Raw genomic sequence first — 14138 nt, 5'->3', positions numbered from 1 at the left:
TAACAGCAGTGGTAAGCGCTGCTGTGTTCTGGTTTGAAGGGTGTGGTAAGGGAGACATACGTTTCCGAGGCGTTCCAGATTGTCCTCAGGGGTAGCGGCGCATCTGTGACCGACCTCAGGTAGTAATATCTAATCCTATCTAGGGTTGATTACAGATGTCCATGGCAGTAGCCACTCACCATCAGGCGGATAGTTTCGGAGCAAAGTGGCTGTGACAGACGGATGGACAGACGCACGAGTGAGATTATAAGGGTCCCGTTTTACGATCTTTCGTACGGAACCCTAAAAATAAGGACGCTAAACCAAAACGAATGGATTTAAATCAATTTATGTGTCACGTGACATGTAGATTGCGGCGTCTCGCGACAATCTAGTTAGAGTGCGGGGGCTGGAGGAGGCTGGCGGAGGCTGGCGGAGGCAACAGCGCACAATATCCGGAGGAAATGGTACGCCAGACAAATTGAAATATTGTGGCTTGCTTTTGTTTTGCCCGATGGATAATGTTTTTCGAGGTGTGTATGGGTAAGCAGTGATAGCCTAGTGGTTAAGAAACGCGGCCTCTCGATCAAGGGGTCCGAGGTTCAAATCCCAGGCACGCACCTCTAATTTTCAAATTTATGTGCGTATTAGAAATTAATTATCACTTGCTTAAATGACGAAGGAAAACATCGTGAGGAAACCTGCATACCTGAGAGATATATAAAAAAAAATCTTAAAGGTATGTGAAGTTAACCAATACGCACTTGGCCAGCGCGGTGGACTATGGCCTAATCCTTCTCATTCTGAGAGGAGACCCGTGCCCAGCAGTGGGACAATAATGGGTTGATGATGAGGTGTGTATGTATGTTTGATTGTCATCGTGTCGGGGGCAGGTCTAAATCGCCAAGTACGAGTCGAACTCGCATGGAGGCTTCCGTACCACCAAATGTTCATTATTTTTTACTTTTTTTTATTCATTTTAATATTTTCAACAATACTTAGTTATATGATACAACGTATAATATGTAAACAACGTATAATGAAATTTAAATAAGTATATTAAAATATATTTTATGGTTCTTATTTGTATTTATTATAATACCAGTTATAGTAGTAAACGAATTGTAAAATTTTCAACCGTTTCCCTAGTACGGTTTAACAGTTAGATCGAAAAATGCCGAAAAATTCCGGTTTGTTGTATGGCGACCCCCTTTAATATTCAGTTTTATTTTCTTTTTAGTATTTGTTGATATAGCGGCCACCATTATGCATCACTGTAAAAATTTCATGTGTCTATCTATTACGGTTCCGGAGATATAGCTCTGTGACAGACGGACAAACAGCGAAGGTAATAGGGATCCGTTTTTACCCTTTGGGTACGGAACCCTAAAAACGTTGAAAACTGACTACGCTCCTACCTAGACCTACCAATGTCCTTTACCTCTTGCTATAAAGATGTTCGTAACATCATGATCATAACGCATTTGATTTGTATGCGTCTTGGTGTACGGATCGCTGTCTGTTTCTACAGACTGTCCGCACTCGCTATGGTTATCTTCCCATCTTTCCATTGGTGGTAGAACCCTTTGTACTTAGACTCGAGCGGCACCACCGCCACACCTATTTCTGTTATAACAACAGTGTTAAGCGCTGTTGTGTTCTGAAGTGTGGTAAGGGAGACGTACCTTTCCGAGGCGTTCCAGTTTAGTCCTTAAGGGTAGCGGCGCATCGGTGTCCGACCTCAGGTAGGAATATCTAATCCTATCTAGGGTCGATTACAGATATCCATGGGCGGCAGTAGCCACTTACCATCAGGTGGACTGCATGTTCTGCTACTTCTATATTATAGAAAAGTACGCAAGGTGCAGGCAAGTATTACGAATAAGTAACGTTTTAAACACTAGGATTTTTCTAGTATCTGATATACACAAAGCTGAATACACATCCCAGGTCCGAAACCAGACCATAAATCTAAATTAATTTACATATTTTTATGACCGGGGATTAACCCGGAACCCTGCTAGAGATGTTAAAAAATAATCGATTTCTATTTTAATCGATTATTTTCTTATAATCGTTTTTTACAGCAGTATTAATAGTTTTTTTTATAAATTGATTATATAAAAATTACACCGGCACCGGCATGGCACCGTTTTTATTTTATCAACTTATACGTCTATTATAAAAAATCGATTAATATTTCTGTAAAAATCGATTATAAGAAAATAATAATCGATTAAAATAAAAATCGATTATTTTTTACATCTCTAATCCCTGCATGTGGACAGGTTCACCGCAAGTCATCTTAATATTTTAAGCTTATCTCAAGTAAATCATCAAGTTGTTACAATCTGTTATATCGACGTTGTCAGGAATGCCGACGCCCCGCTGAGCACTGCGGAGGGAAAATCTTAGTAATTACAACACGTTGAGCTACAACACAATAGACTCCGTGCAGTGTAGTAAATACACTCATCATTAGACACATAATTATGAGTTTTAAAAAACTGAATAGTCAATTGTAACGACATTTAATTTCACAAATGTAAATAGAATGCGTTTATTTTTACATTTTTAGAAGTAGAATTTTAGTTCCGATACGGTCCACGGGGGCGCTGTTTGAGCGAAAATGTAAGCGGTGAATGTTTTCGAGCAAATGTAAAAACTAGTATTGTCCGCGCCAAACTGCTAGTCCGCTCTGAAGTTGTTGCGAGCAGGTGTAGTCATGCAATTTGCTATGGCGACGCGATTCATTTAAATATTCAGAGCTGACCAACAGTTTTACCTGGATTATACTGAGGTCGTTTGTCGATGGCCACCGTCACAGAACTGACACCGAGAACGAGATGACGGTGCTGAAGTACCGGTACATACATTTAATATAGCCGTCTGTCCACCGCACGTCCGTCACCCGAGCACCGTCATCCCGGCCGCCGATATTTTGAATAGATCGGCGGGACCGCTAGATCGACACCGAGAGTTTGACGGGCCAATGTGCGGGCAATATAAAACACGTTGAATCTTGTCCATACACTGCCGTTACACGCGTGGCAGCTGGAACATACTAAACCGGCGACATCGGTCGCGGTGGACAAACTATCGCCGTCACGTCATATTAAAATCGGCCCGAAATAATCTCGTTCTCGGTATCGGTTCGGTGACGGTGGCGGTGGACAAACGGCCTAAGGGTACTGTTGCGTGTTGCGGCGTGCGTTGATCTGACACGTCACTCTTAGTCGGGACGCCGTGCGGGGTAGAACGTTCTGTGGAACAATTTGTGGTGTATTTCTACTACCCGAACTAGACCAACTACACAACACTCACATAAACCTTCTGTTATTATTGTTCGTCGCATAATTTTAGGATACCGTTGTGGCGACCTCCCGCTAATCGACAAGAGATGGCGCCACGAGTATTCTGAATCACGCTATCAAAGTTTTCTAAATATCTGGCATATATACAAGTTCCGAACTGAGACTGTCGGAGCACGGCCGCTTCCCGGGCATGATAACCTAGCCCGGCGGGAGAATTCCCTTTGCCAAACCGTCACCAAAAAGTAAAAACGGAACCCTATTACTAAGCGTCCGCTGTCTGTCCGTCTGTCACCGGGCTCTGTCTTATGAACCGTAATAGGTAGACACCTGACATTTTAACAGAGTATGTACAAGGGTGGCTGAGGACAGTCCGCAAGGTCTAATCGTAGCTTTGCATTTGTGTGAGTGCACATGGATAGTGTAGGTGTGAAGTCAGATTACTTTTAATTGATTTAAACCGGTTTATACTGTTTTTTGGCAATCGTGCATCTTTCTCACTTCTTGTACTGGTAGCAGGATTGTTTAATTTTTAATATTTTATTTTTGTGTTCGACTTTTTAGTAAAATGGCATCCACTATACATAAACGTGAATGTGGTGAATAATTTAAAATATCAAAAATATTTTTTTATGTTGAAATGTAATTTAAAATAACACAAATATTTTTTTTAATTAACTAAAAATGTAACGTTAATACAATTAATGAAATTGAAACCTATAAAAAATATAAAGACAGCCTAAAAATTAAAAAATAAGCAAAATAAACTTTGTAGTAGTTACATCCACCATTTTTCTGCATTGTACAATTTTTAAATCACAGACTTAGCTTTCATTCTATCTAGACTTTCGCAATAAATTTCGCGATAAGCTCTTGTTATAAAATTGTACAATGTAACAAAATGGTGGGTTTAAATACCACAAAGTTTATTGAATTAATTTCATTACATATTGTAAAAATATATTTTTACTATATTTTTTTAAACAAAATACCTCTTCAACTTATGTACCTCACTAAAAATGATAAAATTTATTTTTGAAAGTTTCTTATCGGACTCGACTTTTGTTTTCACTCACACTAATGCAAAGCTCAGCTTAGACCTCGCGGACTATATAATAAATACTAAATATAAAGGAGTAGACCCACAAGGCAGTACAGAGTTTAGCGGGTATCATACATTAGGAGCCTATTTTGTTACTACGTCGTGGAGCATGACTGACAGGCAGTGTCTCCCTCAGCGTTCAAGGTTATTGCCGGAAATGGATTATCGATGTTTCTTGATAAAACCGACTTACTAGCTAATCACATTGCCAGCTTTTAGGGTTTCCTGAAGAAATTGAGTAAACAAAAACCTTTGAGTTCATTTACATCTAAAAAACGCTTTCTACACTCACAGCCCCAAACTAGGATTCCCTGTATCGTGGGTACTATGGACACACACAGAGACAAATACACAAACACCCAGACCGAGAAATCTAAATTCATCATTTAGAAATTTGTCTGGCCGGGGATCGAACCCGAGACCGTGTGCGTGTCAGACCGGTACGGTGACCGCTCCGCCACGCGGGTCATCTTGTAAAACCCTTTGTGGTTCGACTCCGGGGGCACGACCGCCACACCTATTTCTGTTATACCAGCAGTGTTAGCGCTGCTGTGTTCTGGTTTGAAGAGTGTAGTAAGAGACATACTTTTCCGAGGCGTTCCAGCTTAGTCCTCAGGTGTAGCGGCGCATCTGTGGCCGAGCTCAGGTAGGAATATCTAATCCTATCTGGGATACTGATTACTGGGGTCGTAGTTACATAATAGGCGAACTTCATGCTCGTCTGCTACTTCTATATTATAAAAATAAAAATAACAGCGGTGTTAAGCGCTGCTGTGTTTTAGTTTGAAGGGCGTGTTCATTAAGGAACATTATGGTATACGTTGCGTTCCATTTCCTCCGATCTAAGTCCTCAGAGGTAGCAACCTCGCAACACATCTATGGCTTAAAATTTTGAATGTTTTTATGAATGTAAATCTGATTAACACACTAACTATTAAACTAAATTTTGAAAGTGGCAGAACCCTGTGGTTCGACTCCGGCAGCATCACCGCCACACCTATTACCACACCATTCAAACGAGAACAACTGCGCTTAACATTGCTGTTATGAGGCAGAAGTAGGTGTGGTGGTGATGTCGCCGGAATTAAATCACGGAGGGAGTTAAATCAAATCTATCACCTTTATAACTTTAAAGTTTATAAAAGAAAATTTGCCGTTTGTATCCACAACTACGGAAGTTATCTTTAAAAAAACATCTTACCTAACACAGTTACCTGTCAGAACAGAATCTAACCGCATTACCGACGGGCGTCGCGACGCTAACTCAATAGTGCTCAGAATTCCTTCTCAACCAACTATTCTCGGAGAATAAAACTGTACAGCGCTACAAACGCCAATCATAGATTAGTAAAGATTACTCACTCCTAACAAGAAAATGTAACCAGTTTAGACAATTGAAATTGTCACTGTCATCTATTTTAATGTTTGAAAAATATTAAAAAAAATGTAGTTTTTAGATCATTTGCGAATGAAACGATATTACTCCGCACTTTTTCTTCGATTTCGTTTTTTGCACCACTTCACTGCGCATCGGCATTGTTCGGCGTAAATTACACTTTGACAGCCATTAAGTGGCTGACAGAATTGTCAGCCGTTTAAGCCATTTACTGGCCTCCTTCAATTACAAGGCGGTGAGATATCTATACTTATCTATGACAGACTAGACACTTTCTACACTCAGACCCCCACACTAGCAGATACCAATAGACGCTACACGGCTGTGTACACACTATACCTTGTGTCGTGGGTGCCATGGACACACAAAGGCACAATCACCCAGACCTAAAACAAATACAAAGGTCTGTCTAGCCGGGGATCGAACCCGAATCTCTATGCGCGTCAGACCGGTATAGTGACCGCTCTACAACGCGGATCTTCAACATACCAATATAGATTTTTTTATAAAATAGAAGTAGCATACGAGCGTGCAGTCCATCTGAGAGTACGAGTAAGTGGCTACTGCCTTATGGACGTCCGTAATCAATCCCAGATAAGATTACGCCCCCAGCGGTCGGCCACTGCTGCATTGCTACTCTAGCACTAAGTTGGAATGCCTTGAACGTATGTCTCATTTTAAAAGTGAAACACAGTAGCGCTGAACATTGCTGTTATTAGACAAAAATAGGTGTTCTACCACCTTTAACGCCTAAAAATATACGTTAGATACCAATGTAGATGTGTATGTACAAGTTCTACATTTTACCAGACTGCATAGTGTACATCTTAGAGCTTATGTATTACTATGTATATTTGGCAAAGGGTGATCCCCCGCCGGGCGAGGCGATCATTCCCGGGAAGCCGTGCTCCGACAGTCTTAGATCAGAGCTTGTATATATGCAACATGTTTAGAAAACCTCTATAGCGTCATTCGGAATACGTGTAACGCCATCTGTTGACGAGTAGCGGGAAGTCGCCACAAATATATACTTAATTATTGGCACGCCGCCCTACGACCCAAACGGCTTAGATTTGACTTATAAAGTTTCGTTGGATTCGTGTAAATTATAAGAGTATATAATCACAGGCTATAGTTTTAAACAGACGACTTTTTTTTTGTAAGTATTGCTATTAATTGATTGAGTAATACTTAATATTGTAAAGAACAACAATTACACCGATAGTTAATTCGTGTATTTTCTGTGTATCACATACATATCACATATATAAAGTCACACATCACAGGTCATTGGCCTGTCGTTTTCGAGTAACGCACACTGCAAAGTCAATTATCTTAATAATTCATCCAAATTTCAAATGTTCTTCGATCCAAGCTCCAAGATGTTTGTTGCAGGTTGAGGTGGAGGGTGGTAGCTACGAGGGCGGCGCCATGAGGTGAGGGATGGCGCAGCAGCCGCCCTTCCCACTGCCCTGGGGGCTGCACTACCAGCACAGGTTAGCACCTTCACAACTACCCTTATTCCAACCACCCATAGGCATATGTAATTATAACTACAGGTAACCATAAGTTCAGTCGTTGTAACCTGACAATATAAAAATGATGACATTTAAAAAATAAATCGGACAAGTGCGAGCGAAACTCACGTGGTGAGAGTTCCGTACAAATATAAATGACAAACACTGTAAATGAAAAACATGTTCCCCCATACGTTATGTATGAAAAATATGTTAACCAACTGAAAATCTACAGTCATACATCCAAATTAGGGACGATCTTCACCCATCTGTTTAATGTGTAGTGTAACTACTAATTGTATAAATCTATAAATTTAAATATCAATACGTTGTAATAGTATATAAATGACAATTTAATTGCAACACGTAAATAACATAAAATTGTATAAGTCATATAATTCATTAACTGTATAAAATAAATCATGTATGTACGCCGGACAAACAGTCCCAATTTTATATAGGTAATTTCGCCGCTCTCTGCTCGTTGCGCAGCTCTCGTGCGCAAGTCTGAATGAGCGGCGCGAACGCCATTTGCAATACGATTGAATGTAAAAGAAACAGTTCTTCGTTGGCGCCAATTTGGTAAGTACGCATCGCTCCCTAAAGTGGTGACCCCTCGATACTCCTTAAGTTAAAAAGTATAGTGAACAGTGACAATAATGGCGGAAAAAGATAACAAGATCGGCGGCGGTGAAATCAGTCGTGTGGGAGTGCGTATGCCTTCATTTTACCCTGACAAACCGGGGTTATGGTTCGCGCAGTTGGAGAGTCAATTCGTTTTGGCGAACATAACGGTCGACTCAACAAAGTACCATCATGCAATGGGCCAACTCGATCGGAGGACATAATTACTGCCCCGAGTGCACCAGATAAGTACGAGCGCCTGAAAGCGGAACTCATTAAACGGCTGTCGGCTTCGAGAGAGAAGAAAGTCAAGCAACTTCTCACTGACGAAGAACTGGGTGATAGAAAGCCGTCACAATTTCTTCGTCACTTAAAGCACCTAGCCGGACCAGATGTCCCCGAGGAATTTTTGAGGACCACATGGACCAGCAGACTCCCGAGCAGTACGCAGAGCATCATAGCGTCCCAAGCTAATACGAGTTTAGACGAGGTGGCTGAATTAGCCGATAGGATCCACGACATAGTGACACCGAGCCCGCAGGTAGCAGCAGCATCTACAATAGCACCAAGTGCATCGTGTAACATGTCGAGTGAAATTGCAGAATTATCTCGCCAAGTGCAAATGTTGACCTCGAAAGTCGATCGGATGTCCCGACAAAAGAGCAGATCTAATGTACCTAACCGATCCCGCGCTCGATCGACACAGCGATCGCAGTCGAACTACCGGAAATTCCCGACGTGCTGGTTCCATCATAAGTTCGGGAATAAAGCAAATCAGTGTGTCAAGCCATGTGATTTTTCGGTAAACGACGGGGGCAGTCGATAATGGTGACCGACGGCTGCCCAAAGACCGGTCGCCTATTTGTAACCGACAAACGAACAAAAATACAGTTTTTAGTGGACACCGGAAGTGACTTGTGCGTTTTTCCAAAAACAATTTTAAAGGAACGTCGTAATAAAAGTGACCTTGTGTTGAGTGCCGCAAACGGTTCCGTAATAAATACCTACGGCGATGTAAATTTCGTGTTAAACCTAGGTTTACGCCGCGACTATGTCTGGCGATTTATTGTTGCAGACGTATCAAAGGCGATTATAGGTGTAGATTTTTTATCGCATTACAACTTAATTGTTGATATTAGAAACCAACGTTTAATCGACGGCAGCACAACACTTTCGACCCCGGGTTTGCTTGCTCGAAAATTGGACCATGTGACATCAATTAAGGTAATATCTGGAAATTCTGTATATCATAACATACTCGACCAATACACAGAAATTACACGCCCACATGGCATTCACCGTACACCTACTCATAACACAGTCCATCATATTCGCACAACACCTGGGCCGCCGGTATCTTGCACACCCCGTAGACTCGCGCCGGATAAGTTAAAAATTGCGAAAGCCGAGTTTGATACAATGTTGCAGAGTGGTATATGTCGTCCATCTGAGTCACCTTGGGCATCACCGCTGCACTTGGCTCCGAAGAAGAATGACGGATGGCGCCCGTGTGGCGACTACCGTATGCTCAATTCTCGGACCATCCCGGATAAGTACCCCATCCGACATATACAAGACTTCGCTCATAGCTTGTCTGGCTGTACCGTATTCTCTACAATTGACCTGGTGAAGGCTTATCACCAAATACCCCTCAACCCAGACGATATAGCAAAAACCGCCATTACAACGCCGTTCGGTCTTTACGAATTCCCTTACATGACGTTTGGGCTTCGTAATGCCGGACAGACGTTCCAGCGCTTTGTTGACGAAATGTTGAGGGGATTGGATTTTACATACGCGTACTTGGACGATTTTTTAATATTCTCCAAAGACCAGAAGACGCACGAGCAGCATTTACATCAGCTGTTCGCCAGATTGAGCGAGTACGGTATGGTCATAAATACCTCGAAATGTGTGTTTGGAGTGCCCGAAATTACATTTCTAGGCTACCGTATTTCAGCCGAGGGTACAAAGCCGTTGCCTTCTAAAGTCGAGGCTATTCAAAATTTTCCGGCCCCTAAGACTGTAAAGGAGTTACGCCGATTTTTAGGAATGCTGAATTTTTACCGAAGGTTCATTCCTGGTGCTGCCGAACATCAATCGCTCTTAAACAATCTGTTGACCGGTTCCGTCAAAGGTTCGCACCCAGTGAATTTTACAGACGAAGAGATGCGAGCATTTAAGCGCTGTAAAGACAGTCTCTGCGAAGCAACCCTGTTAGCTCACCCAAACTGCGCGGCAAGAATGGCCTTGGTAACTGACGCTTCAGATAAGGCCATAGGAGCAGTCCTACAGCAGATGACAGGGAATTCTTGGCAGCCCCTTGCTTTCTTCTCGAGAAAATTAAGCCCAGCACAGGTTAAGTATTCCCCATACGACCGCGAACTCCTCGTAATTTATGAAAGCATAAAGCATTTTCGACACATGTTAGAGGCTCGTGACTTTACGGTTTATACCGATCACAAGCCCCTAACATTTGCCTTTCACACCCGTAAAGAGAATTGCTCTCCCAGACAGTTCCGACATCTAGACCTGATAGCCCAGTTTACCACTGATTAACGACACATCTCTGGGAAAGACAATGTCGTAGCAGACACTCTCTCACGCATCGAAGAAATTACGCAACCGGTAAGCGCTGAGAAGATTGCCAGCGCTCAACACACTGATAGCGAGCTTCAAGAATTGCTGTCAAGTGACATATCACTGCGTCTGGAAAAGGTAAATGTACCTGGTTCTCAAATTCAACTGTACTGCGATATCAGCAGCCCAATTCAGAGACCATATGTACCCAAAGAATTGCGCAAACAGGTATTCGAGAGCCTGCACTGCTTAAGTCATCCAGGTGCTAGGGCCTCTGCACAGTTGGTCGCCGAGCGTTACGTCTGGCCTGGTATTAGAAAAGATTGCCGTGAATGGGTACGTAACTGCCTAGCGTGTCAGCGTTGCAAAGTAACCCGTCACGTTTTTGCTCCAGTTGGTAACTATAAATTACCTCAATCCAGGTTAGCTTTTGTCCACATTGACCTGGTAGGCCCTTTGCCACTGTGCCAAGGTTATCGATATTGTCTCACAGCCGTTGACCGTTTTACGAGATGGCCTGAGGCAATACCGTTGACTGACATAACGGCTGAGACAGTGGCAAGAGCGTTATTAAGTGGATGGATATCCCGCTTCGGTTGCCCGACCGATATCGTAACGGATAGAGGTCGTCAATTTGAATCGGCCCTATTTCAAAATTTATCCAGCATGGCCGGTTTCCAACATCGCCGAACGACAGCGTACCATCCGGCCTGCAATGGTCTCGTGGAAAGGTTCCATCGGCAACTAAAAGCTGCCATAACCTGCCACGCGAACAGTACATGGGTCGAAGTACTGCCACTGGTTCTGCTAGGAATCCGTACGGCCTTCAAAGAAGATGTTCAAGCTTCCTCTGCCGAACTCTTATATGGTCAACCCCTGCGTCTCCCAGGTGAATTTTTCAACAGTCAGGTAGATGAGACAATTGACACGACAGAATACTTGTGGCGTATTAGAAGCTTTGCGAGGGACCTCAAACCATCACCAGCCTCACGGCACAGTGGTAAGCGTCCCACATTTATCTTCAAGGACTTATCTACATCCCCTCACATATTTCTTCGAGATGACACGCCATGTGGTTCGCTGAAGCCAGCATATTCAGGACCATACCCAGTCATCACACGAAGTGATAAAGTCTTTAAAATACTCGTTAAAGGGAAACCACTCACCGTGTCCATAGATCGTATTAAACCGGCTTTCATATTACACGACCCAGACACACAGAGTAACATACATTCGCCACCAGACACTCATACTAACATTCATTCATCACCAGACACACGCAGCAACACACATTCGTCACCAGACACACAGTAACACACATCCATCAGACACATACTCTAAGATTCATTCGTCACCAGACAGTCATACTAAACAGACTACACCATACACGAATAACCAGATCTTACCAAAAGCTGATGATGATGTAGTTAAAAAGACCCGATCAGATCGCAGTGTTAGATTTCCGGAACACTATCGCTATTATCGCCTATGACAGTCTCTGGAAGGGGGTGATGTAGTGTAACTACTAATTGTATAAATCTATAAATTTAAATATCAATACATTGTAATAGTATATAAATGACAATTTAATTGCAACACGTAAATAACATAAAATTGTATAAGTCATATAATTCATTAACTGTATAAAATAAATCATGTATGTACGCCGGACAAACAGTCCCAATTTTATATAGGTAATTTCGCCGCTCTCTGCTCGTTGCGCAGCTCTCGTGCGCAAGTCTGAATGAGCGGCGCGAACGCCATTTGCAATACGATTGAATGTAAAAGAAACAGTTCTTCGTTGGCGCCAATTTGGTAAGCACGCATCGCTCCCTAAAAATGAATGAAGTATATTTTTCATCAAAGTTAGGGATAGCCTAGTGGATAAGAAACTCGGCCTCTTGATCGAAGGGTCCGAGGTTCAAATCTTAGGCACCTCTGATTTTTCAGTTATGTGAGTATTTAAAATTAATTATCACTTGCTTAAACGATGAAGGACAATATTGTGAGAAAACCTGAGAAATCTGTAAAAAAAGTTTTCAAAGTGTGTGAAGTCTACCAATTCTCACTACGCCAGCGCGGTGGACTAAGGCCTAATCCTTCTCATTCAGAGAGGAGACCCGTGCCCAGCAGTATCCCAATACTAAAGTCTTATTGACGACCACGATATAGTTGTCTGTGGGTGTCACTTACGATCAGATGGTCTACATCTGTCCATGGGCGGCAGTAACCACTTACCATCAGGTGGACTGCATGCTCGTCTGCTACTGTTATAAAATACTAGCGAGTTTCTGAAAGATAGTGCAGTGTTAAGCCCTCGTCCCCCAGAGAGCCGCCCCCCGGCCGGCGCGAGTTGCCGCACTACGCGCCCCCCGCGCCCCCCGCGCTGCCGCCGCACCCGCACGCCCTCTACGCGAGGACACACGACACACAGACACACATCCCGTGAGTATATGACGAATGTCACAAGCGAATGTGGTAGAACCCTCTGTGATTAATCTCCAGCAGCCTTTTTCTAATCTAACCTAACCCTGAAAACTGACACTCCTTTGGATCGGCTACAAGCGTTTGCAAATATACACCAATCAATACAAATGTTCTATCCTCACGTTTGAATTTGAAAAGTATTTTTTAATCAATACTATAGTGTTCCATTTTCGAAGTTTGTTCGATTTAATTTTATGTATTTCATTTATTTTGATTTAAAATTAGGGCTAAGGTAAGAATTTTCTACGAAAAAAGGAAGGCTCTAAAGCTATCCCTATTAGGAGTGATCAGGACCTAGTAAATTTAAAATCTACTTGTAATTTGTGACTATCTATAAATGGTTCCATAATTATGTTAAGCCACATTTTCCTAATTTTATGTAATGCTAATTTTATTTCATTTCACTTCACATTTACTCACCATTCAGTAACACAGTGTAATAACTCACTCACATACTCACCAATACATAATCAGTTCAACTTTCAGACTCTGTATCGTTTACATTTATCATGTTACAATAATTCATTTGTCGTTTTGCATTATCCATCTGTAAAATTGCACTTGACTCTCGTTATCTACTCAATTCAAGATGAATAGTACAGTTGAAATAAACAAGGATATTGAAGGAATATCCGTCTCACAATCATTTGTCTGTACGCCTGAAAATTGTTTGGATTACATTTCAAAACTAAATGACTCGTTCTCAATAATACATCTCAACATAAGAAGCATTGGCTGTAACTTTAGTGAGCTACAAGTATTACTAAAATCAATTAATATAATATTCGATGTTCTTGTTCTAACAGAATGCTGGCTCAGTAAATGTCATTGCTTGCCCACTCTCCCTGGCTACATTTCCTACAAAAGTGATTTTAGTAACCAAAATGATGGTGTTGTGGCTTACGTAAGGGCTGACTTAGCATGTACTGTAGTTAAACCGATTTTCAATGATGCTAACTGCCTTGTCCTGAAGTTCAGGAATGAACTAGCTATACTGGCTACCTATCGCTCGCCCTCTATTAGGAATGTGTCAGATTTTCTAGCATCTTTAGATAACACACTTAAATCCCTCTCAAATTTTAAAACTGTTGCGTTAATCGGAGATATAAATATTAATATAATACCGATGAATGGGGACCCGA

The 14138-nt window shown here is 42.0% G+C and overlaps 1 pseudogene; it reads left to right on the top strand.

Annotated features, from left to right (window-relative positions):
• The first annotated feature begins 7642 nt into the window (after positions 1–7642).
• On the top strand, positions 7643–11809 carry LOC140755515 (uncharacterized; annotated as a pseudogene).
• The last annotated feature ends 2329 nt before the right edge of the window (positions 11810–14138 follow it).

This window comes from Epargyreus clarus, unplaced genomic scaffold, assembly GCF_041222505.1.
Source record: "Epargyreus clarus isolate Ecla_fem2 unplaced genomic scaffold, WU_Ecla_fem_2.2 ptg000033l, whole genome shotgun sequence".
Lineage (NCBI taxonomy): Eukaryota > Metazoa > Arthropoda > Insecta > Lepidoptera > Hesperiidae > Epargyreus > Epargyreus clarus.
The sequence above is the reverse complement of the archived record's forward strand: the minus strand, read 5'-3'. Positions and strand labels throughout refer to the sequence as shown.